The sequence below is a fragment of the Battus philenor genome, unplaced genomic scaffold (assembly GCF_028537555.1).
Source record: "Battus philenor isolate CCGP_79_NKW_IND1 unplaced genomic scaffold, ilBatPhil1.0.hap1 SCAF_8, whole genome shotgun sequence".
Lineage (NCBI taxonomy): Eukaryota > Metazoa > Arthropoda > Insecta > Lepidoptera > Papilionidae > Battus > Battus philenor.
The window spans coordinates 8,640,628-8,667,383 of NW_027181748.1; the positions used below are offsets into that span (position 1 = coordinate 8,640,628).

Consider the following 26,756-nt stretch of genomic DNA (forward strand, 5'->3'; position numbering starts at 1 on the left):
CTAACACGTAATTTTTATTATGTAATTTATCAAATCAATCAATCACATTACTTGAAAGTCGATATTAGAATTTAGTTTAACAAACTTTTTTTCTTAATTAATTAAAGAACGATAAAATTTATTAACTATTTTATAGAAAGATTGAATACGCGATCTCAGACGTTAAAATTAATTAAAGTTCTTAATCCATTGACATAAAGTTTTAAACTTCTATAAGAGAGTTAGTCTTTGTTTACATATATTAACTTTATAATTCATACTTAATCGTTATTTAATTGCCAATTAGTTATTACACTATTATAAAAGCACTGTGAAGATTTTATTTATCATTTTTTTTTAGATTTGATAGATTATTTGTAAAAGTTGCCATAATAATAACTTTCTTTGGTTATGATATTGTTTATTCATTTATTACATAATTAAAAAGTTTTATGTATTTAATTTATGTTTCGTTAGAACTTTTTCAAACATAAAACTATTATTTATTTATTATAAATGGAAAAATAACTTATTGTAAAAGTTACCAGTTAGGTGTTAAACTTATCTTTAGTAAGCGACAATGTTTTGAGCGAGAATACTTTGATACCTTATCGTAACATAGTTCTTTGAATAGGACATATGGCAATGATTTTATCACCAGAATAGTCAAAATATTTATTGCATATATTATAACGCATGTATAAAAATATTAATCTTGATCAGATTATATTTTAATGTACAGAAGATGGTCTTTATCGTCTATTGTTAGAGGCTTAGCGTATTGAGAACAAAACTTATATGTGAATCATGTAAATCAGTTGTACGACATAAAAAAACATGATGTTTAAATTGTTGCTAAATCGAGTCGAATTTTTCGTTTTCATGGCATCAATCAATCTAATAAATGGTGCACTACACTCGTAAAGTTAGATTGTGCTATTTATTTTGCGCTCTTTTATTTATAGAGACTATTGAAATATGTACCCTTTTACTGAATCATCGGATAAAAAAATAACTCCTACGATTTATGACGTGACATAATTTATTTCTCATTAAACTGTACAAGAGATTTGTTGAACAATGACAAAAAATATACATTAACTTAAAAATATAATTATCTTGTTATTAATTCTGCCATCGTTAGTTATATTTATTAAATAACAATAAATATAAAAAAAGTTAGGAAACGTTGATAAAGAAGATAGACAAAGAAGTTCGATGTGTATTCGTAGACAAATTGTAGATAAAACGGTATAAATGATAATTTACAATTTGTTTATTCACATTTCTAAACAGATTTATAAAATTTAAGACATCAACTTTTAACAGAACTCTTATCTTATTAAACACTATACTTTTTTGTCAATTGATTTTTAATATGTGAAAGTCGTCAAATCAATGACTAAAAAGCGAGACAAGAACAAACAGAAATTGCGCATATTTTTGAAATTTATATTCGGAATAGTGTTTTCCAAATCCACAATAGATTTTCAATATTGTTAAAACTACTATTACTGTGTAGGCAGAGTCGAAACAATGTATCACTGAATGTGAATAGAGAATCTCGGTGAAGTGAGGTCGCGTCTATCTCGTACCGATGTGTACTCTAGCCAATAACTGTTAATAGCGAAAAGCAATCAACCGATAGCGGAATTGTGAGTTGGAACATTATTTACTTCATTCTCTCTGGGGTAATCCAGGCAAAGATCGCTGTGCCGACAACTTATATGAGTTTTATTTAATGATTATAAAGGATGAAAATCAATATTACATACTTTCATACAAATTTAATACAAACGTAAAACAATTTAGAAACTAGTCAATGTATTTGTCAAATTTGATATTTAATACAGAAGACTACATTCGATCTAATTTTTTTACTTCGTTATAAGTGACAATAATTTCAGTTTTGTCTCCTTAAAATCCTTTTTTACGAAAGCCCATCGCATTATTTATATCCGCTAACCAAATTCTGATAAGTTGCAACTTACAGCCACTGTATATAAACAGAAAAATTATATTTCATTTCACAATGATAGCATTATATATATATATAAAAAGGTAGAAAGTGAATGTTCTATAAGGGTATATTAAGCATTAGTATAATGCGAATATAACTCTTTGTGAATAAAGGTTGGCTGGTTATACATATAAAAGCTTTTCGAGTGTATAGTTCATTTATTGTCAGTTAATATATGACAAGAAAAGGCATTTTCATAATTCGGATTACTACATAAGCAAATTAATTTTTATTTACTCTGTGTCCCCGCTGACTTTGTGCTACCGCTAATGATAGGCATGCCGCATTTCAATAGAAAACTATGTTAATATAACATATTTGAGTTGCACATTTTACAGGTGATGGGAAATCGGTGTAAAAGCTTTAAAGCTTTTTGCCGACAAATGTGCTTTACATTCTATCCTTTATAGCTTCTACATCTATTACCAATTACTTTGTATATCATCGGTTTTATCATCATTTTATAACACAGAAAACTTTTTACAACATTGTTGATAGAGCTTTAATTAAAACATCTTAACCCGTGTTTATTGTCATTAAAATGGATATAGTTCACGTTGAAACAGAGTACTTATCGCCGTTAAGCCAGTTTTCACTATAAACAGGAGAATTATTCATAAAAATTACAATGTAGCAATGCTTTTACTTAACATTTAATGGGATTTAAAAATAATGAGCTATATACAAGAGAATAAATTTATTATAAAATTGTGAAATATGTACACTGTAAAAAAATTAATGTTGTCAAAGAAAATTTTTATTTTAATAAAGCTGGGAACATTGATATTGACATAATTAACGAACCTTTTTTTTTTAATTTATATTTTTTTTGTATTTTTTTAAATGTGTTTTATAATTTTTTAACATTATATATTCTTAATAACACTTTGTTTTAACAAGCATCGAATTTCAAAGGAAAATAATCAACAATTATGTTTTCATAACCTGTAGTATTTTTCGACAATCCTATTATATTTTATAAATATACACTGTCATTATTTATTTCCTGTAATAGAAAGGCACCAGTGATTTAAAAATACACAAACTAACTTATAATATTGCATCGCAAGCTGTTTGCAATCTAACGTACTGTTGAATTTCGGTCTAGTGATTTTTCAACTACATGATCGTTAAGTTCGCTACGTCAAATTGATTTACAGTCAGTTTCTGCTTCACTTCCATTTCTTTACCTTCAGTAGGGAAATGCCGGATTTGACTGTGCTCGCTTCAATGATTGAATAGTTGTAGATTAAATGGATGACACAAATTTAACTGGCCTGTCTATGCTATAAAGGAAGTTTATTCGAAGGTACGATAAATAAAACGTGTCAAATGTAGTGGTAATTCTTTAAAAAGTAATATTCTTCAATTTCTTCAATTCTTCAATTCAAAGGTTTCAATTACGGGCCAACACATAATGTTTAGCGAAGTAAATTTTCTTTTACATTAATTAAAAAAAGCTTAATAAGAAAATAAAGTCAACTAAGTCAATACTTCAACTTTTAAGGTTTTGTTCAAAAGAATGAAAATGTGGTATATTAAAAAAGTAATTTGTTAAAAGAAAATTAATTTGCCATTTTTGATAAACCTTACTGACAAGTGAATGTCAAATTGACAAGACAATAAGAAAAAAATTTTGCGCTAGTAAAATATCGTTTAAAATTATACGCTGCTATTTTTCATTAAATAACCATATTTAGGTTAAGAGTAGTTATTCAGAAGTGATACAATTTTATATGAATAAGGGTTACACAGGTTTATTTTTTATTTTTTGGGCTTGCCGCAAAGATTAAGCAACGCGAAATCTTCCGCAGCTCCGCGACTGTGCTTGTTACCTTAAGTCAAGAGAAGTTAAGTAATAATATTGATTTCAGCATTAATTTAATTGTAACATAATAGTATTTCATTGTTAAAACTGTTTGAGAGAAACGCTTTTAGGTGTCTCAGTTATTTCCATATAGATCAGTGTTTCCCAACAGCAATTTAATAATTAAGGGGTGCCCCCTTCGTAAGTAAACTCGACACGAGTTTAACCCTTACGCTTTATTATAAAAATTATGAATGTTATATAAGAGGATCATTAGAATTTTAGAAAGGTTAATATGGGGCATGGCACGAAAAAGGTTGGCAGAAACTGATCTAAACGGTCATTTAAAGGAAAGTTTAATCTTATGTCTACAAATAGTCATGTCATTGCAACTAGATATAGATGAAATATGTTATTTATTAAAATATGAATTATAATCATTATTTTAGTCGTAGGACATCCATTGCTGGAGGTAAGTCTCGCCCAGAGATTTCCAACAGGGTCCGCTGAACCAGGGCAGCATTTAGCGTCATCCGTCGAGCTTGATAAGGTCGTCTGCCCACCTCGTGGGTGAACGTCCTACTCTGCGCTCGCTGGTCGATTTCCACTTATAACTTTAAGGTTCCGGCGGGCATCTTTTCTACGCGCAACTTGCTAATTCTGGTCTATACGAGTTACTTATCTAGCCCACAAATATTCTTATTCCTGATTAGGGAAATCCCTGCAATAGTCCTCTCGATGGCTTGTTAAGCGACTATTAACTTACCTATGAGACGAAACAAGAGACCGCATAATAATAAAAATATATTATCGCATTACATTAAATAATTAAAAAATGCACAATGTACTTATAAACGATATGATTTTTTAATGTAGGTCCTACTGGTGTACATTTTTAAAGTAGAAGAAGTATTATTATTGCAGGTTTTTTTCGTCTATCATTTATACTTCTGCTTGTTTGTGATTGCGAAATTAAAACGAAAATCCAGAAATATTTATACAAGCTCATCAACTATAAAACAGCTTTATGGTCAATGCTTTCATTAAGTGTTAGGAATAACTAACTATTACACGTACTCCGTGGCTTCATATTTTATTCATCGTAATGACTATGCGTTGGTATAGTACATTCTAGGGGCATGTAAGTTTTAATTGCGACATGTGACATCGCCATTCCATTCAGTGTATAAGGCTGGCATAGAACATTCATAAAAGCGCTCACTTTTGTGAAAGAAACCGGCAAGCCTATGTTAGCTCACAAAAATTGTTCGTGACTGCGTCATTATTTTTACAATGTGCAATTAGAACAAATCTTTGTCGATACGTGTTTATCATAGTAATCTAGTTTACGAAATGTTTTCAGCTTCTGTACAATTATGGATAGTAAAAGTAGTTTGAATGTGAGATTTAGTTACCTTATATAATTGTATTATATTTAAACAATCAAAAACAATTCAAAATAATTATTTTTGATTGTTTAAACTTCCATAAGGACGAGAGAAATATTATTTTATTTAAATAGTGTAATTATGTTCATTATGTCATGTGTTAATGTACAGAAATAAAAATAAAATCGTTACTAATCACCAAATGTATACAAATTTATACATATGGTGATTAAATTATTCTTATTAAAAGATCAATTATGACATGACAATATCGCGTACTAATTGATAAAGAGAAGAGAATGATTATTTTAAATGTTAGAAGGATGTGATATTAATTTATGGAGATTATAGAATATCTATCTAATATGTACGTTAATAATAGAAACATAACATTTTTATATTTATTTATTTTTACATTTATTGTACATTTAAAAAAATATCAAATATATAGGAAGTAATACAATGTATATAATATTAACCTGTTCATATTTTTATATTTCTGGACTAAATTTTTATATCGAAACATTTCTTTAAAAAACAAAAAAGGCGGTTAAGTGATGATTTTTTAAAATGTACAAAAATAGGATAATTAATTCAGCCATTACACTATATATAAGCTAATATTAAGTGATTTTCCTTGCTTGAGTATAACAACATTGCCATGACTGATAATCCGATTACGTACATAGGGTGACCCCAGATCTTACCATCGTATAAACTTGACCGTCACAGAGCACAAATTTCTCTAGTACAATCTTAAAGCTAACTGACACGTCCATTCAGATGGTCGTTTACTGTAAAATGTTAATGGCACGAACAACGACATAATTTTTTTAAGTTTAGAACCTAAATTAAATTTAAAAAATGTACATATTAAAAAATGTATACATTTATGTGATTTTTATTCGTCCTTCATTTTTTGACTTTTTGGCCTTCTGTTATTTTTGTACGTTACCGTTGCAATCCGTTTGCAATACTTATTTTCCTACAAGAAATTAAGTAAAACGAACATTTTATTTTCTAACAATGATGATCTAATAAAAGTATTAATAATAACTTCTGCCGTCAATCCTAGTTTAATATTAAATAATTAGCATTTTTATATTCAAAACTGTAAACTATAAACATTCATTTATCTTCAATAACTTTCAAATTATTTAACAAGTAACGAACGAAGATCACTGAGGAAAAGTAATATGCTCTCATTTATAAAGCACTCTTAACTGCCGCTTATTATTTAAAAAAGGAAGTTGTCCAAATTTTTATTACATAAATATAATTTTATTTAAGACATCAAAACAGTTAATTATGTAATCAACTAAGGTAATGAGATGTTACGCTTTCAGTCGTGAGTAACGAGGAGACATTTGCAACCTGCTTTATCATTGTCAAATGTAGACATTTTTGAGCCACAGTGATAATTCGTATTAACCTGCTGTTACCTTTTATAAATTTTAAATATAAGGAAACAGGGGAAGTTGGGACATTTATCCATGTCTGTAACCCCTATATTACGGATTTTTAAACATCTATTATTGTTACATATTATTGTTAACATTTATTTGCTTACTCAGACATAAGTAGATAACATTACAAAAATATATTATTTATATATATAAACACACGTATATAAATATACATACATGTATATAAATAATAAATATATATTTATTTAAGATATTTGGAAAAATATGAAAAAAAAACATGTATATACTTTTCATTATCATAGCCTTATTAAACTATGTTATACCTATAATTGCCTTAACTACTGTATTTAATAACATTATTTCTTCTCATCTTAAATCAAAATTATAGTAAAATGTTGTAATTAAAAATGTATATCATATTAAAAATATTATTCAAAAATGTTGTTTCAGTAAGACATACTAAATTATAAACACGGCTAGATCCATTGACCTTATGCTATTAAAATTAATTTGCATCTAGTAATATTCATGGGACACTATTAGAAGTCATCTAGTAGTGAACTGATGCTTAAGCAATATTATTTTCTGGGGTAAGGGTTCTGTAGTTATTGAAATAAATGGGCAACAACAGAATTCTTTGTGTTGCTGCCTACCTTATTATCAGCTGATTGACGTCCACTTCAAGAAATAAGCCACTCCCAAAGATCGCCATGATGATGACTAAATCGTCGAAACCTACCACCTACCAGTTGACTATCATTCCATCGATTTATACGAACGTTTTAAAACTTTTATTATTTGATGAAAATGCTGCTTATGAAAAAAACGCATGTAAATGTACTTGTATATAAATTAATACGTGTATAAAATTCACTGTAGACTTGAATAAATAATGTTCGACGTACTTTGTTCATAAAAGGTAACTTTTATTTTTCCCATAACATATTTAACGTATGTAATACTTTACTTTGATGGATCATGGCTATTTATGGAAAAATCATAATATATCCGGGAAGTAGTTAATAATAAACACGATAATGCTTTTAGTTTGAAAACATTTATCAATAACTAAGTTTGTTACAATAAACAACATAAAATCATGTGCTGATTTATTTTAATCGTATTATCATTTATATTATTGAAATTCTATGTATTAAAGAATGGGAAACTTTTTTGAATTCATACATTATTTTCTACATTTACATTTTAACTTGCAATATGATGTTGTTGAACTCCGCCAGTGCTACTGCAATGCCACTGCCAGTCCCTAGCCCGGATAAAAGAAGAGGTTTTATAGACTCTAAAACGAAGAGTACCAGATCAATTAATACACAACGACCTCGGCAATAGTTGAAGGATAAACGATTACGCTTTCGTATTTGAACCTAGAACGTGCAAACAATATTACGTATGGACAAAATAATACAAATAGCCACTACTCTAAAGAGCTACATATAAGACCTGATGGCACTTTAAGAGATAAGGTGGGAAGGATCAGGCTTTATTAGAAAACCAGAATACACATTTTGTTGCATGCAGTGCAGCGGAACCGGCTTTATCGTCAGCAAGGAGCTTGACAGTTTTTTGTTGGTGTTCCACTAGATTAGCGAGCGACTCTGCAAACTATAAGCCAAAGGCGGCCCCTATAACATTACATACATGTGTGCATAATAACCCCTAACTGACGGACACCAAGGGTCAGTTCAAAGAGGAGCTTCAAAAAGTATGTGACACCGTACCCAGGTTTGATAAATTAATCGTTGTTAATAAAATGCTTACACTGTTATATACTGCTATATTATAATTATATTATTTTGTAAATTTTCTCCCTTAAAGATACATAAATTAATCTGAAGAGTTCCTGACAACGTGTAAGGATGAATCACGAGCTAAACGATTTGATTTACAACAAAACGATTATCAGGTTCTACAAGCCACAAAGGCTCAAATGGGCCTTCCACTTGGAAAGAATGACTAACACCAGGGCTGTTAAGACTATCTCTAAACGGACTCCAACACAAAATACCCCGAGGAAGATCCAGAAAAAAGTGACCGGAATATGTAAAGTAAGATCTCAGAGGTACTTAAAGGAAGATATCTTGGCAAAGAACGATGAGACGATAAAGCCAGATGGAAGAGAATTGAGGAGGAGGTTCATAAAGGGTTATAGCATCACAGGAAGAAGAAGTGATGTTGTTTTATTGGAAGAGAAAATCATCTATTTATTTACTTACGGAAGTACACATACCGTTTTATTAAAAACAAAATAAACATTTTATCATTTTGTACGTGTAAATAAATTCAGTATTCAAATGTTTATTGCTACTGACTATGACGAAACATGTGCACGCCTTTGTCTACGTCTAAGCAGCGTTGGACAATATTGGCTTAGCTTGTTTATCTTTACCTGTATGAGTTTCTGTTTTATTTGTAAATCCAGACATCGTGTCTTTTGGCCAATATTATTTACCAGTTTTAGTTCTCCACTTTTATAATTTTGTGCGTCCTCTTATTTTATTTTAAGCTTAGTTGTATTTTTAGATTTATTTTTAAACAGGCTTCTTGGAAAAAGTTACGTTGATATTGATCAAATTTTTCTTACTGTTTATACGCGTAAATATATACACACACAAACAAATGTCATACATACTCACAACCATATTGAATTATAAATAAATTTAAGTTGCGTATTCGGTAATAAAATTTTTAACATTCGTTTAGTTTTTTTGTTGTTAGATTCATTTAATTGTTTTGCTGTTTAAGACGCTGGCGGCTGTAACAAAGTTAATAGCAGCTGACAATGATATGTTAGAAATACTTAATAATTTTTTAATTTTAAATGTATAAATAACGGAATGTTAAGCTATTACAGCATTCTTTAAAACACAAATTATATATTATACAGAAATTGCTAACTATTACTGTTTTGAAAATAACACAATTTTTAATTGGAATCCTGTTGTTTATTGTACATGTATTAGAAGTTTGTATTTATTAAAAATAGGTAAAATCTATTTTTATTTTGTTCGTGTACACAATAGCTTTCATTCTATTTATTGTGCCAAGATCCACAAAGCGAACATAACGAATTGAACAGTGAAGAGCGCGGATCTCGTATCGGTGTAGTTCGACCAATAACTGTTAACTGCGTCAAGCTATTGACCCGTGCTGCAAGTACGATTCGTAACATTATTTACAGCATGTTCACTAGACTATACACAAAGGCTAAGGTGCTTAAGTTAATGTTCAATGAAATGCAGAGATCGTTAAACTTTGAAAACTTTGCGAGCTTGTTTGCAATTTGTTTATAAAAATATTAATAATTTCCCTGTTTAAAAATTTTTGTAACTACTATTTTAGTTAAAAATCTACGTTTTAATTGCCCTAGATTTACTTTTAAGAGAGATAAAATAAATGTCGGTGGATATCCGTTATCTCTGTCTTACACATTATATATTTGTAAAAAGTAATATTCTAGCCTCCGAAGAAAGCTTGACGACAGTATTGGTCAACTAGATATTAACGCATCCGATTACATTTAATATGAGGTGCAATATCGCCGTATCATTAAATATTCATACTTGAATCATTATTCCACAAAGGAGCTTTTGTGTGGACTAAGCAGGATTGGTGGTTTAGCAGAACATTTATGGTATATGCATGGTACAACTCTTTAAAAATCCATTTTTGTATATTCGTTAAAAATATTCATTACTTTTCTGAAGTTTTATGAAGATTTTTTATTTATGAATTATTACGGTACATAAAGTTAGTGTATTTTGTAAAATAACCTAACATAGCCATTTAGTGTAATTACCAGTGTGTATAATAGTACTTATCAGTTTTTAGATATATTTAGCAAGAGTTATTATTTTAAATAATCTGTGCTTTGGCAGATTACTTAAGAGGTTTTAATTTTAATTAAAAAAATTTATCACACGTTATAAACAAAATAATTTGTATTTTTTTTTATCTAAAAGATATAGAACATAGCGCAGTTGTAAAAATGAAAAAAACTTCTTTTAAAAATATTTACGTCATTGATGTGAGATGAGAGTTGTTGTCCATAACATTTAAAAATGTTAGAAGTGTGTGTCACTTATACAAATTGTAAATGGCATCTTCAAAATTAACCATAAACTTTTAAAATAGAATCAAAGATATCGCACCATTTTTTTACAATAATTCTTGTTTACATTATTATTCAGATATATACATACGTTATGTCACGAAGGAATGCCAGAAGAGCCCAGTAAAGAAACTCTAATCAGTTACAGCTTCTTTTTAATCAGATATCTTTTAACATAAAGCGACGAGGGTTTTAAACATACCCTGATCTAATAAAAGCCCACTAAACTTCGACGGATTTTTGTTCACTTTCAATCAAATGTCGAGTAGGTAGGTTTTATTTATCCGGCGAAAGTAATCAAAAATAATTATTTGCTATGTTTTAATGCTTTTTAATATAATTACCATTATTTAGTGTTTTCAAATAGACGTTTCGTTTTGAACATCAATTTTAGATATTGAATATGTCTCGTGAATAATGTGTTACACAGTTCCCAGCATTTAAACGATAGAATAAGTTTTAAATCTAATGACGGCTTTATCGGGCTTTGAATGAAATTAAAATGTATTTACTAACCTTACATTTTTTTAAACTACATTTATTTTGAATGTTTTTTTTTTATTTTTAATATTTCGTTCGTTTGTTTTTCACAATACAAAGAATTTCTAGAGGTAAAGAAAGTTTGTAATAATCTGGTGTTTAGAGCATTGTCCAGAATTTCGGAGTGTAAAATTCTGTCGAACAACACGGCGTTATTGCTATGTGACAAATTTATATGTTTTACTCTTTAGCCCTTAGTGTAATGGTGGATTTAATGCCTTATATGCATTCTCTGTCAGTGAAACTATTAACCATTTACTCCGTTGAATTAGATAGTTTGTTATAACACAATTTGAAATTAAAATGTGCGCTAAGATTAGACACGTCTTTGTTTGCGAGAATTAACGCTTTACATCATTTTGCTTTCAGTAACTCTTTTTAAAGAGGTTTATTTTAAAAATAAATTCGCCGGCTATTTTTAGTACGTCGTTTTTCTGGATAATATTTTAAAATTTTAATTATACTTATTCATGGAGTTGTGTAAATGGTTACTAATTTTTTATACGTATTAGAGTACTGTTTATTTTGTTCGTGGTTAATATGTCAGAGCAGAGAATAGAGGAGTCAAATAGCAGGTACGCTTTAATTCATTTTGTGGAGCAAGAAATGAACATCATTATATGAAATAAACGAGTTAATTTACACCCTGCGTGAGCGGGAGTTCAGGTTTTATTAGGTTCTTTTTTAACACGGCGAGAGCTTAATTGCAAGAATCTTGTAAAATATTAATTAAAACGCCTGGAGTTTCAACCGGCCTGCAGAAAATTTATGCTTAAAAATTTATGTGTAAAGCTATGCTTGCTACTGAACCTGGCTGCAGCACCGTGAGTTAGCGTCAGCTAGATCGAGAAATAACGACTCCGTCACAACTGATTAAGCTTAATTCTTTTATGTTAATTGCGAGAGTGGAAAGCCAGAGATTCAATTCTAATTTGCACTTTATCTATCAACATTGAATTTAAATTTGTTTCTAAAACTTTAGTAACAAGTATTTATAAAAATACGTAAATTCATAAATAATAAAAAAAAACATTGCAATATTATAATGTAACAGTAATAATAGATTATTATATTTTGAATATAACAAAGTCAAAGGAGGAAGCTCATCTTGCTTTGGCTGGTATGTTAGTTAATATTCGTATAATAACGAAGAGTTTATCCTATCGTGTTGGCCTACCTTAATTAAATATTTAACTTGGCAAGGTAATAAATATGAGGACTATTATATTAAGGTAAAAATATGAAAACTTACTCAAGTCGCCTGAACTGGAACTCCAACAAACCTATGGAAAGAAATTAAGCATTTAAAAGTTGTAAATGAAAGGTATATCAGTCTTATGGTGTATAACCAACGAAACATTATTCATTGTTAAAACTGACATCATATATCAGTGGGGATAGTGAATACTTTTACACGGATACAATAGAGCATTAGCATTATAGTATCCGGCATTTGATTTGGCACTTCTGGATTTTCGATAGTTTCAGTTTTAAGGAGCGTATTCTGTGTCTGTTTCTGTGTCTTTCCAAGCACTGTGCGATAAAGACAACGCTCTACAAAACCGAACCCAGACGTTCTTTGTCGTAAGGCTTACTTTTCGGGCCTATGTACCGAATTTAAAACGTGGTACTATACGGTTTTGTTGGGCGATTTAGCAAGTGATATAATAATGCTATTTAATGGTGAAAAAAATCTCAGTACGAAAACTTTTAGATGCGTTGATGTGTATATACTTATATAAAGTTTTAACAAAAAGTTTATATATATTATAGAACTTCTTTGACGTTGTAATTAAAAAAAAAAACATTTTTTTTTATTTTGAGTCTACTTGTATACAATTCATTATAATAAGGTTACTATAGAACTCTGTGGTTGTTCTCTTAAGTTACCTAAAATGATGAAATATTTAAGTTTGAATGTATTCAAGAACTTGGCTACAATCGTTGAAAATTTTTTTTTATTATTAAAGAAATGACCGACTCGGCCGGAATGAAAAGCCGCCTGATTTACAACCTGCTTAAACTCCGACGGCTATTTCGTAAGTAAAATGAGATCGGTGACAATAGATGCGTTTAATTTTTTTTTTAATTAAACAAGAAACTTTGAAGGTTTTATCAAACAATTAATACAATAAAAATGTTAAGTGGAGAGCTCTTAAAGTTTTAATAATAAGCTCTAGAGAAACATTTGTGTTATAAATAAAATAAGTTATCATACATTCATTTTTAAATTTCATTTGTTATGTGTATTATCTATATTTACTACAATGATTTTACTAACGCCTAACGTATTTGTCTAAAAAAAAAAAATTGTGTTTGATGCTTAGAAATCCAAAATAAATCAATTAAATAATGAAATTTGTTCACAAATGCATAAGTGTTGCTATACCAATTTTTTGTCTTGTTGAAATTCTCAAGAGATTGAACGTTAGTTATTGGCTCGACACATTCGATTACTGGCCAGTAATATTTGAACAGCCACTTTAAAACATAACTTTTTAAACATTTTACTCAAAATAAAAAAAGAGATTTTATTTTATATGAAATAATTTAGTTGAAGCAAAATAAAAAAGCAGTTATCGTGCAATAAAGTTCTACTGAACAATGTACAATAGTAATCTACACTTAACATTTATTTCGATTTTTGCGTTCATGGGCATAATATAGTTCTATCGAAATCGTAGTATCGCGCCTTACGTATGCGCGATCAGGCTGGAGTGTCGGTCTTGTCAATCCGTTGTCAACGCCCACGGTAGCGACGTTCGTGCTTGTGTTTCTCTGGCGTTCTATCCTAAGGCGCGGTATAATATATATATATATATATATATATAAATATATATATATATATATATATATATATATATATCCATAGTTAAATAATCATTAATTAAAATTACTTATAATTAAAAAAAATGTGAGAAAATTGACCATCAAAACCATCACCAGGGTATGGTTTGGACTTCAATTGATGCTACCGAACCGAGTAGATTAGACACCCACTGCAAAGCAAAGACCCAAAGATCGCCTGAATAAGCGGCCTTAGCTATGTTGTCAGTCCACCTAGTAGGGTGCTTACCCACGTCGAGTCTACCGGTTTGTGGTCGCCACTCGAGAGCCTTTATGTTCCAACGGCCTTCAGTTGCACAAACAACTGCCACTTCAGACAAGCATATCTTCGAGCTCCGTCGATGACTTTGATTCATCTTTGAATCTCGTCATTTCTGATCCGTATCTCCCAGGAAAACTGAACATGACCCTGTACTTTGGTGTCTCGGTTACGTTCAACTTTCTTGTGAGCCCCATCATAAGCGATTACATTTCGGATCCGTACTTATGTCAATAGCAACACACATTGGTTAAAGACCTTCGCCTTTAGACATGCGGTATTTTACACGATAGGATGTTTCAGAACTTTCTGAACGCTGCCCATCCGAGTTAGATTCGAGGAGTTATTTTGATTTTTAAATTCGTAATTACTAATATAAACAATATAATACATGTATAGATATTAGCATAATTAAGATTTTTTTTAAATAGTGTGTGTATACAATAGTGAGAACTAGTTGCGTGCCTAATATTTAATATTATAAATTAATATTATAAATTAGTCTAAATTTTAAAGATTGTAACAAACTATTGTATACATTGATTCCTAATGTTTTACTAAGGTGGAATTTCTGAGCGCTTTAATATCAACCGTGACTTAATCCAATTTGGTAGATACATCTTGGTCCAGGGATTGCGCAATTAAATGACTGTACATTCGCCACCGTAATGTTACATTTTCAGATACAACTGTAAACTACGATTCATAAAAATTAACTTTGTTATTGGTTTATAAAATTTGTTACATAATTGTAGAACTTTTTATGTTGTTCTTAGAAATTTCATAGTTTTAGTGAGTAATAAGTCTAATCACTGTTGCTTTTTCTTTTTAATCTTTTTTAAAATGTTTAAGAGTACACTGGATTTGCTTTCGCACATTGGAAATATTGACATTTTATAAACCCAATCGGTGTTATCTACTTTGTAGAAATACCAAGATTTCGTAGCACAGTGTAAAGAAAACGCATTAAAAACCGACACTTCGAACATTATTTAATTTCAATTATTTTTGTATGTTTTAACTAAATTTTAACATTTATATATTTTTGTCTAAATAAACTTATTAAAAACAGTGTTATTTTAATGTTCTCAGGTTGTCAGGTTGTCAGGTTGTCAGTAGAAATGAATATAATCATTTTTGCTTCGATATGATTTGATTTGATTTTATTCGTTGCCACTTTTCTACCATAGATCTCTGATAACTTAATTACAATCACGCGTAAATACACATAAAATACACAGGCATATAACTCAATATCATTTTTTTCAACTTTGTATATACTGCAAATCACCCTTATAAATAAATATGTGATTTTTACAAACACAATAATAGGAAAAAAATATTCGAAGTAATATCAAAAATGGTTGCTTTATATTTTTTGCAGGGATTTTATAATTCAATTGAGTGAACGCGACCCTTGATATGTATAGGTTTTGCTCTTCAAATGTTCAACCTTTTCAAGTAGATTCGCGGAACGAAGGATTCTTTTGTGCAAATGCTAACGTAATTCACCGAGTCGTCTATGTTGATGTCATGATAGGTATCGCGATCCTTAATTTAATATTGTAAGAAGTTTTCTTAAGATTTTTTTTTATTAAAAATACATGTTTTTACTTGTTATGAAAAAAATCATCAATTTTTTTTAGCACAGATTATTGATAAATGCTGAGAGTAATACAACAACGCCTGTTTCTATTATATTTCATCATTAATTCAGCCGTAGGATATTCACTGCTTCACCTTAGTTTTCTAAAAGGCCCAACAGAAAGCAGTCTTATCAAGGTCATCTGTGTACTTTGTTGATGGACGCTTTTTCATTCAACAAAATTGTGAAACTATTATTCTTTTATTGTAACAACTCACGCCACACCTACTTGCCCAATAGTACATTACTCTCTCTAAATTGGTTAGGTTGGCCGCTTCTGTAACATTTTAGAAAATGTTTATTCTTCGCTTTAGTATAACAGCTTTGCACAAGTTTAAGAGTAGGCAATATCAAAACAATTTTTTAGGATGTAAAAATTATAATAGCAAGTTACTTTATTTAGGGTGATTCACCAATCTGGCAATATAAAGTCAGCAGGACAGATAGTAAACAATAATTAATTTTAATATACAGTACATTTTTGCTACATTGTTATTACGGTATTTATTGTTTCTGAAACCATTGATTTTTACCATTTATTTACATTATTTGACAGCAACATTCGTTGCTGTCAAATGCGTACATTCGTTTATTTTAAGCTTTTACATCTACATCCAATTTCTCTGAATATTATTATGTAAAAATTTACATGCCAGAGTAAATTTATCCTCTATAGACGGATAGCTCACGAAATCTTGTCATGCATACTCACAAAAAACATCCTTACTATCGTATTTACTACATTGTACAGATATTTGTTCTCTTCCGTACCCTTTTTAACCCTTGTCCATTCTCCGAAACTACTACCTGACAATGTCTTCATAGTTTGTTGTTAGTATCCTTTTTGAATACTTATTTCTTCTAAATTTTTACAGCGCTACTGCGAGGAACCAGTCATGATTTCAACTATTATTATCGAAATGGAACGTTTTTCAATGCATGCAATTTATGAAACTTGAACGTTGAAGTTTTCTACCTATTGTTTATAGAGTGCTTTTGGTTTGGCTCTTTTAAAAGAACAGTTGGATATTTTGTCTTTTTTATGTGCTTAAACAAGTACAGGTATGTATAACATTTAAAGACTTTCTTAACATGCATAAATTACAAAGACTATATAATAAATCGAAAATATACATAATAAACTGGAAAATATGTACGAGGGAAGCGCAGGGATTAAATTTCCACAAGTTTGGTGATGAAAATCATTCTTTGATTGATTTATTTGCTGCAAAAAATTTATACCTTTAGATGATATAAAGAAATTTCATCAGAAGCAGAAAATATTTATAAGACTAATTTCTCTTGATTTTGAATTTGACTGTTATTTTTTGCCCTTTTACGAATTTAAATTTGACGTCAGTGTAGTTTACTTAAATATTCGTGCACGAACAAATCGTCACATGTGGAACTGTTGTTAGGAGGACTGTTTCAACTGAACTTTACAAAGGTGAAAAATTTCAATTTCACTTCGCAGCGACACGTAGGAAGCTTTGTAATACTCTACTTTTTATAGAAACACACCGAAACAATGATTTTAACCTGCATCAGTTTTTATACCTCAATTCTATGGACGCTCGGACTTATCTATTTACATCGTTTGAGTTATTGCGAGGATATGATTAATTTAGCTTTTTGTAAAATTTATTTGTCGTTTTAAATATTATGATTTTTAATGCATCCTGCAGAAAAATATATCAAGGTGGACAGAGGAAGCTGTTAAGGCCGCATCTAACCGGTGCTATTGTGATTATCTTTAGGAGGCCTTTATCCAGCACTAGACATCTTACGGCTTATTTCATTTGCAATAATAATGCAATAATATTGCAATTTTTGTTTTGTTAATTTTTTACTTAACCAGAATATTCAATATTATCAGCTTTTATAACTATCATGTGATAACCTTTTTTCAAGGCACGTCAAAATTCCGATATCACAGAAGCTTACTGGTCTAAACTGCTGTCAGTCGCCTTTAGTAAATCGTCGTACCAACTGTCATAGAGGATTTGTGCCGAGTTACGTAAATACAGTATCCTCTTTTAATCTGTCTATTCCATAGGTAGTTAAATCTGCTACAGAAATTATAAGCTTCTTTAGTTTGATAACCTTATTGACAACTGTAGAGTTAGAAAACTCTCTAATAGATTTTTTTATTGCAAAATTTATTAGAAAAAATGTGAAATCCTTTCTTCATAGTTTGAATGACTAAATAATCAAATAATCTATATGTTCTAGATATAAATAAATATGAATGTTCTAGACATAGCACCCTCAGTAAAGAATTTGGTTTTAATTTAGGTCATGGATAATAAGACAATAAGACTTTTTAAACTCTGTCCAACTCAATTAAATGCTTCTCTTTTTTTATTTTAGAGTTGTTTATCGGACATTATTGTTGTTTTTTAAAGTATTGCTAGTAAAATGTACATTGATTTTATTTTATTTCATGGAATATTTCTTTACCTTTGTATCTTACGACGTAATAAAATGTAATAATAGAAATAGAAAGGTAATAAGATTAGAAAAAAAACCATTGTAACATTTTTGTTCAAAATACTGATTTACTTCTGTAATAATACCATTCAGTAACAACTATGTTTAAACCTAAAAAGCCGTTTGGTAGCTGGATTTTATTACGGACATTTAAAATAAATGACAGGAATACATTACGTTATTGGTTGTATGCATGCATAATGGAGTTAATTGTAAGGCTTGAACCACACTGTAATGTGTATACAATAATAGTATTTGCAAGCACTTTCCATACTCTCTGTCATGAAGATAAATTTCATTATTGGAGACGAATGGTGAAGGTTCATCGTGCCGTCTTAAATGTACGAAAAGTACAACTTGTGGTTATCCTTTCGTTTCTTTATCTAAATATATATTATTCACTGTTTTGCGGATACATTTTGATACTGATTTTGAGTTCAGAAAGTTATTGCAATTTGAATATTTCCAAAAAAGAAATACGAAATAAGATTTAACATGGATTAGAAGTGCTGAAAAAAAAATCATTCCGATTCAAAAAAAAAATACGAACAATACGCATACTCTTGCTAAGATGAATGCCTGCTATTTAAATAGTCTAAATATGGTCGAAACCTATAATCTGTGTGTAACACTGATGCCTCGTAGTCCGTTTTATTATAACCCATACATTATGACTTGAAGTTGACTTATTCAGATGTCCACTGTCATGTGGTATAGGGCGGCCTTACGCATCGACCGGATTACTGTGTAGTATTGGACTTCCATATTATGGCTCATAGTCAGTATTCAGCTTAAAATATAATATTTTGTATGCTAATATGTTTACATGTTTAGATTACTGAAATATTACCGACATGTTTACGAAAGGTAATGATTTTTTTTAACAACTTTAATTTCATATATATATATATATATATATATATATATATATATATATATATATATATATAAATTTTAATGATCCCATACCTATTAGTCAGTTTGTTTTACTAGATGGCATCTAAATGATTTACGTTAGATCTATTTAACCACAAAGCAGCATAGTTGTACTGGAACCGCTGTACCACGCTTAGTAAAGCGCGGCATGGTGGCAATATCATGAGCGCTGTAGCCGTGTGCGGTGAACTGACGGAACACAGCGGTCGATGCTCCTCTTATCCCACCAGGCATACCCAAGGTGCGGTACAGCGGTTCCGGTACTGCAGCGCGTATGCATTATGGTTCGGTTTGAACAGCGTGTCTAGTAAAAAAATAGTTTGATACTTACGATACACCCTGTATCATCTCATGTACTACTGTAGGTAAACGGGGAATGAGAAAAGCCATTTTTACCATATCTAATGTTTCGAGGTATTGAGAGAGCGGAGGTTTTTTTCAATTTTAAAACATACATAGCACTATAGATCGTTCTCGTTTAGCATGTAAGCTGCAGTGTAAACGTACTTTTGAACATAACGCGGGTGTGGTTAGGCCTGCGGAGAACGATGATTAACTGCTTGATCCAAACGTCATGAAGTCAAGTGAATGTTCTGTTCGTTACGAAGAAAAAAAACCAATAAAGTAAGTCTTTCCATAACTTCAATTAGTTCACTACCTAGTTACAACACATACAACAATAAAAATATCGAACCGTTAAAGAGCAAAGTATTCCCTGGTAAATATTCATGTAAAATCTTTGATGTTTGCGCTTTTCATCGTGGATTATTCGAAGGGTTTTTGGTTTCAGTAGAGCAATACACTTGTTCAGTGATTTTATTTTACAAATAGAGAATTTTTAAAAATAAATATGCTTTACTTTATAAGAATTACCTTTTATGTGAGATTTTTATGTAGTTACAGATTATTTGTAAAGGTTTGTAAGATTACTTGACTTTAACCTATGTCAGCCTTTTACTGGTGAAATATTTAGTTTTTTTTTTCATCAAACGATGAGTTACGTAAGTGATAACTCTAAATGAAATTAATGACTAAGTTTAAGCCATTCTTAATCCTTAGGACTTTTAATGAATCTACATTTTCCCGAAATATTTTAAAATACTTCCTGTCAAAATGTATATTTTTATATAAAAAAAAAATTGTTGGTAATTTGTGTAAGTCAAGCGTGAAGTATTAACTTTCTCGAAGTCATTGCTTATTGTTTTATAATTACTTATTATTATTTATATATTTTATTATTAGTATGTACTGCAATAGATAAAATATGTTTATTCGAATTTTTGTTAAAAAAAAGCTATTTTGATTTTATTTAGTTTATCAGTTCTAGCTATAATATTTGTAATTAGTTAAAATAATTAATTGAGTAGATATAAAGATGTTATACTAAAGCCCATAAGCTGTATAATTCATCTCATTGGTTAGTTAGATCTAGTATTTAACGATGAGGTAACATGAATGGAAAAAAAATTTAACATATTTATTACTACAACATATTAATACATGCATAAATATAAAAATACAAGGAAAAAACTACCAGTGAACGATCACCTTCAGTAAAATCGACGGTTTTTCGAAAAGTGCTTAAAACATTTGGTTCACCTTTTCTTTTTTAAAAAAACTAGATTAGTAGGACAAAAATATTATTATTATTAGAAGAAAAACATAATAAACTTGGATCGCTCAAAAGGCACAGAAGTACGTACACGCGACTCTAAAAATTATAAAACTAATTTTATAGCATCGATTATTTGATCAGGGTGTTGCAAAGAGAAGTGCAATAAGACAGTTATACGATTAAAATTGAATGTTATAAGACCATAGACACGATAACCCGAAGTTTTGAACGTAAGATAAAAGGAGAGTTAAGAAAATTGTACTAACTTTGTTCTCAGAATATATATCTATATTCAAATATCAAACAGGAATTTTTAAGAATCCTATTGAAATATATATGTAACATATATACGTTGCTAAAATGGTAGTCAACACACAATTAAAACAATAGATTAGCATAGTATTAACTAATGCATTGAATCAATTATGTTTATTATTTTAACAAATCGAATTGATAAACAGCAATTGCGGTCGTATTTCATCCCCGGAGGGTACTAAATAAACAATCTCAATTAATTGACACTCTTCATATAAATAAGCATTACACAATTACTATTGTGAAAAAATCAAAGAGAGACTTATTAATAAATTTTTGACAACACCAGCAGAGCGTTCATCGTGTTCATTGTTTCAGCTGCACTAGTACTACTGCAGGTTCAAATAGGTCTTGTTCAGCATCTTCCGACGACTTCAACACGTCCTTCTTGTTAGCGAGCGTGCTAGGCTGCGCTTGTCAGTACGTAATCTTTACCCCAAAAACTTCGAGGATCCACCAGGCATCTGTTTTGCGCGCAATGTGGTCCAGATGCTAATACCTTGGCTATGGTTGCTTTAGTTCGTCTACGGATCTCCTCGTTTCGGAATATCATTAAAAATATGTATTTCGTGTTAATAACATACTATTGTTGTAATCATTTAATTAATGTAGCTAATTATGTAAAGGTTTTTACCGTTGTCAATTATTAATTTTATGATTTAAGTGTTGTTATTTGTGGTTATTTATAGTTGATAGGGACACTTCTAAGAGACTGAGTATAACCAATAATGTATCAGTATGAGTTAAAGCTTGCAAGCAATGTGTGTATTTGTAGATGTTATAAGTCTTTATATAACATAAGGAGAGGTTTTTACGATGCTTTCTTTATTTCACAGTTTGTAAGCAATAGTGATGATTCATTTAAAATGTCCATCTGTTTAAAATTGAATCCAAGTCCGTATCGAGATCGTCTCTTAATTACAATGCTGCTAATAAAGGGCCGGAATCGAAAATCTACGAATAAATAAAGTTTACAAGCCAAAAGGGGCTTAGGTTTAGGTACTTCATTATTTTACTGACAAGTTAATAATGTAGCCTTTATTGATATATTTCTAAATTATGAAAACTAATTATACTAATATAATAAACTAATTATGAACTTTGTCTGTATTTATATTTATTAATTAATTACAGAAATTCATGCGATACACTTTTCATAAACATTAGGAATATAATATAGGTTTAGATAGAAACGTTACAAGAAGGAACGTTCATTACAATACAATAATTGACTTTTGGTTCGATACACACACCATATCTAGATCGGTAATCGAATGATTCCCGTTGGTTCATGTGGGATCGTCTTTGAATATTGCTGTTTGCAATCCGATTTCACAGAGATTGAAATGAGGTCAAGGGAAGGGCGGTCTAATTAAAAAAGGTTATAAAAATTACACTAAGTTTATTAAAATAGTTTTTAAATTCTGTATTAATAAAAAATGAAAATACTTCAACAAAATTACCTGACAAGTTTTTTAGATTCTACATGCACACCTGAATATAGGCACATAACTGAAGACAATGACAGGCGATGTTTTTAACAGACAGACACACATAACTAAAACATAAGAGGGTTTTGTTTTACTACCGAGAGTTAACAAAGCGTTGCATTGTTTTATCTGTGTCGACGTATTTCTGCATGTGTTGAAAATTAATGCACTAAAGCAAGAAATGTTTTATTTTTTATTCAACATTAAATACTTGAAAACATCAAATAGTTTTTAATATTGAAAACATGGAACTAGGTGAAAAAGATCAAGAAAAAGAATATTTGTACCTGAATCTTCCCCTGCATCACAATTGACTCCGAAATTTAGGCTTTGATGAAACAGCATGGAGAATAATCATAACGAAGTTGAAGAATTATGGTGGGGAGTATCCTAGGGATAATACTTTAAAATTCACAGTCAAAATTGTTTATATAAGTACGCTTTTTTTACAGGCGCTTCGTCATTTCCGCCCATAGAAGCCCATCGTAAGGCATAGGATACCCTCTAAGTTATTTATGTGGAAATACCATAATCACTACGCTTGACAGGTGGGTTGGCGATCGCAGTATGGTATAGTGGTACGCAGGGGATGCTGTTGCCCATCCTCTGGAAACTTATTTGTGGGCAGTAGCAATCATACATAATTAATACATAAAGTGTGAATTCCTTAAAATACTGTTTCCCGGGAACGATCCCGTGACCAACGATCGCAAGTCTCATTCCTCTGCCGCTGGGCTACCACTGTTCGAAAGACGCTTATAACAACTATTACATATTTACTTTATTTACCACCGCGTTTGTAAGGTAGACATGCGCCAAGAAGGAATAACAATAAACTCGGCACTCGCTCTTTCTAATAATCCAAATTACTTTAATTTTCATTACTCGATTTATGAGTGAACATATGGAAGCGGAGCAGATTGTCTCCGAGAATCATTGTCATTTAAACTCGTTTCCAACCAGTCTTATTGGAAATCAAGGGGGGCGGTCTATGTCCAACAGTAGATAATCTGTGGCTGAAACCATGATGATGAATCTTTCGTCTCTTTTGTTTTGATTGACACCAACTGTTTGCAAGAAGAGAAGAGGAATGCAAAAGTTTTTAACGAAACTAATTTCCTGCATTTTGTTCTATCTATAAGACTCTTTCTACTGCCTGAACTTAAATTTGAAAAAAAAAAAAACTAGCTGAATCGATCGAGCCGTTCCCGAAGTCTTATAGCTACGTGTTGGCAATTTTTAGTATTAATATTTATGTATACGATAAGCTGATATCTTACAGTGGCGCATATTCAAAAATAAATACACAAATGTGTAATTGGTCCGCGAGTTCACAACGCTGGTGTAATAAGCAACATCTCGCTGTCAGGTCAAGCACACTTGAATTTGTACTTGTTTCGTTTCAATTAAAACTGTATAGTATTTCGCTACGGCGTTGTCAAATAATAATGAACTTGTTTATTTGTTGCGATGGATGAACTTTGTTTCTTTACTCATTAAATAGCCAGTTTCGTTATTATGTTGAAAGTGACTCTGTGTTCACATTAAAGTAAATTGGTCACTGTTTTAAATCATTATTTTATGTTATTAATAATATACTATTCATAAATTGTGTTACAAGTTATTAACTAAATTAATTATATGACTCATTGTACAATATGTATTTTATTTGTATGTGGTGACATTGATTATAGGTGTAAAATTTTTAAATACATAGCTTATTCACTGTCAATTAATGTATGGTACACTCTCTCAAAAAAAGAAATTTGTTAGAAATAACAAATAACGTATTCGTAGTATAGCAATAAAAAGCTTTTTAATTTAGATTACTACATAATAATATTTTCGACGCTTAACAATTAATACTATCTGTCCCTGAAATGGTTTCTGTTCGCATTTTCATAGACATAATAAATTTATATAACGTATTTCAGTGCGATCATTTTATACTGCACGATTGGGAATATGTGTAAAAGCTGCTTATTGACCAGTGACCTCTTGTATCTGTAACCAATGGTCCTTTATAAAAATCAGTAGGATTTTTGATACAATATGTCTATATCAATTACTGTCTTTATTGTGAAAGTTTTAATTCCATATTATGAATAACCAGTGTGCTTCTTAACTTTATTGTCCCAATTTTGATATATTATTTAACCTAAATCGTAAAAACGTCAGCTAAAAGTCAGTCATTCGTGTATAGAAAGTCCATTACATAAGTATTAAATGAGTATAACATGTTTTTGATTTGTTTACAAAAATTAGTAAGTTTCATAGCATTTGTTAAATACGTCTTTATGTAAAGAACGGTTACTTTAAAAAATAATACTGTCAGTAGTATTAAGTTCGGTAATTTTGCCTGTTCTCTTTGTAATGTTTCGCGATATATTTTTTTGCGCGTAGTATCATATACGTCTCAAAGTCAAAGAGCTCAGTTTTTTTAGACACTCTTAATACATTTTAAATAATGCTCTGCTTTTCGCCGATGATCAAACAAATCTTATAATTTTCTACAATTTTTAACCTTGGTTTCTTTATTACGAATGTAACTATAATAAAGGAAGTTATATATAAGCAGTAACATTATAACCTTTTACAGTGTTTAAGCGAAAGGTTCTCCAATTTTTTTATAATTGAAAATTAAATTAAACGTTTATGTTAATATTTTCAAATTATGCAGGGGTTTTAAAATTTTTAGCCTGGATATCCGCATTATGTTTTCACATATAATTTAGTAAAATTAATATATAATTAATATTAATATATACATTTGTAGAATAATTCTACCGGTGCTATTAATTAACAGATATAACGACATGACAAGACTGATAGTATAAAACATTTTTTTAAAACAGGGAAATAAGGTCTGTGACATTCTTTTTTTTTCTATAAGCCAGGACATAATTAGCTATTTATTTTAACTTTTATCTTTATGTTTATCACTGTATGTTGGCTTAAAATAAATAACCAAAACTTTTAGTTAAAAGTGAACAATCTGAATATTTGTATTCTACTTTGACGATTCGATAGGCACTATTTCGTAGGGCGCTCCATGTAAAATGCAATACGAAATAAGGTAACGGAACCGCTTGTCACTGTCGCAGGGGTGTTTGACAAATGTTCTCACTTTCTCAACGCTAGGAATAATATCAGGTCTAGGTTTTGTAAAGCGGTGGAAACATTTTGAGGTCATGTTACAACATAAATGAAATTGTGTAGTAATTTATTGCTTTATATTTCGTTTTAAAAAAATCTCATGGACGTAGCGTACAATTTTTATTTTATTCAACTCATGTTATTTTTATTTTTTTCACACTTTGTGCAGTATCAATAGTCAGTCTAGAGTGGTGCCTAAATAACAAGTAGGCAGATTAGAAATAGAAATAATATGACACATGTGAAATATTATATCTATCTTTTATCATATAATGGCTCATTGGTTATAAGTATAGAGGATTAAAGGTGATGAACATATCGTGTATATAACGATAAAAAGTTTTAAAACTTTTACACCTTTTTTCAATTATATGAAGAAGCCCTGTTGAAATGCGACTGACCAACAACTTCTGACAGTATAATGTCTGCAGGGACAATTAGTAAACAATAATTAATTTTAATGATCGGAATTTTTAAAACTCTTTTTTTTCTGTTATCATTACACTATTTATTACTTCTGAAACCATTTCATTTTCGAATAGTATGTATCGTGGAATAATTGACAACGAATTGGCTATAAATTCACGCCTTTTAAATGTTTTACATCTAAACCAATCACACTGTACACAAATAAGTGATTTCTACCCATGTATTGACTCAACAAAAGAATTTAAACTTTGTAAAAAACTTCTTTTGCTCGGTATAGGTCAGCT

At 30.1% G+C, this 26,756-nt stretch overlaps 1 protein-coding gene across 2 annotated transcripts in view; it reads right to left on the reverse strand.

Moving 5' to 3' along the window:
• Positions 1-26,756, reverse strand: part of mub (poly(rC)-binding protein mub) — a 167,377-nt gene that overhangs the window by 35,992 nt on the left and 104,629 nt on the right. For both annotated transcript variants that reach the window (XM_068775270.1, XM_068775269.1), the window contains one exon: positions 12,543-12,573. The gene's annotated coding sequence lies outside the window, so the exon portion shown is untranslated. The remainder of the gene's footprint in view (positions 1-12,542; positions 12,574-26,756) is intronic.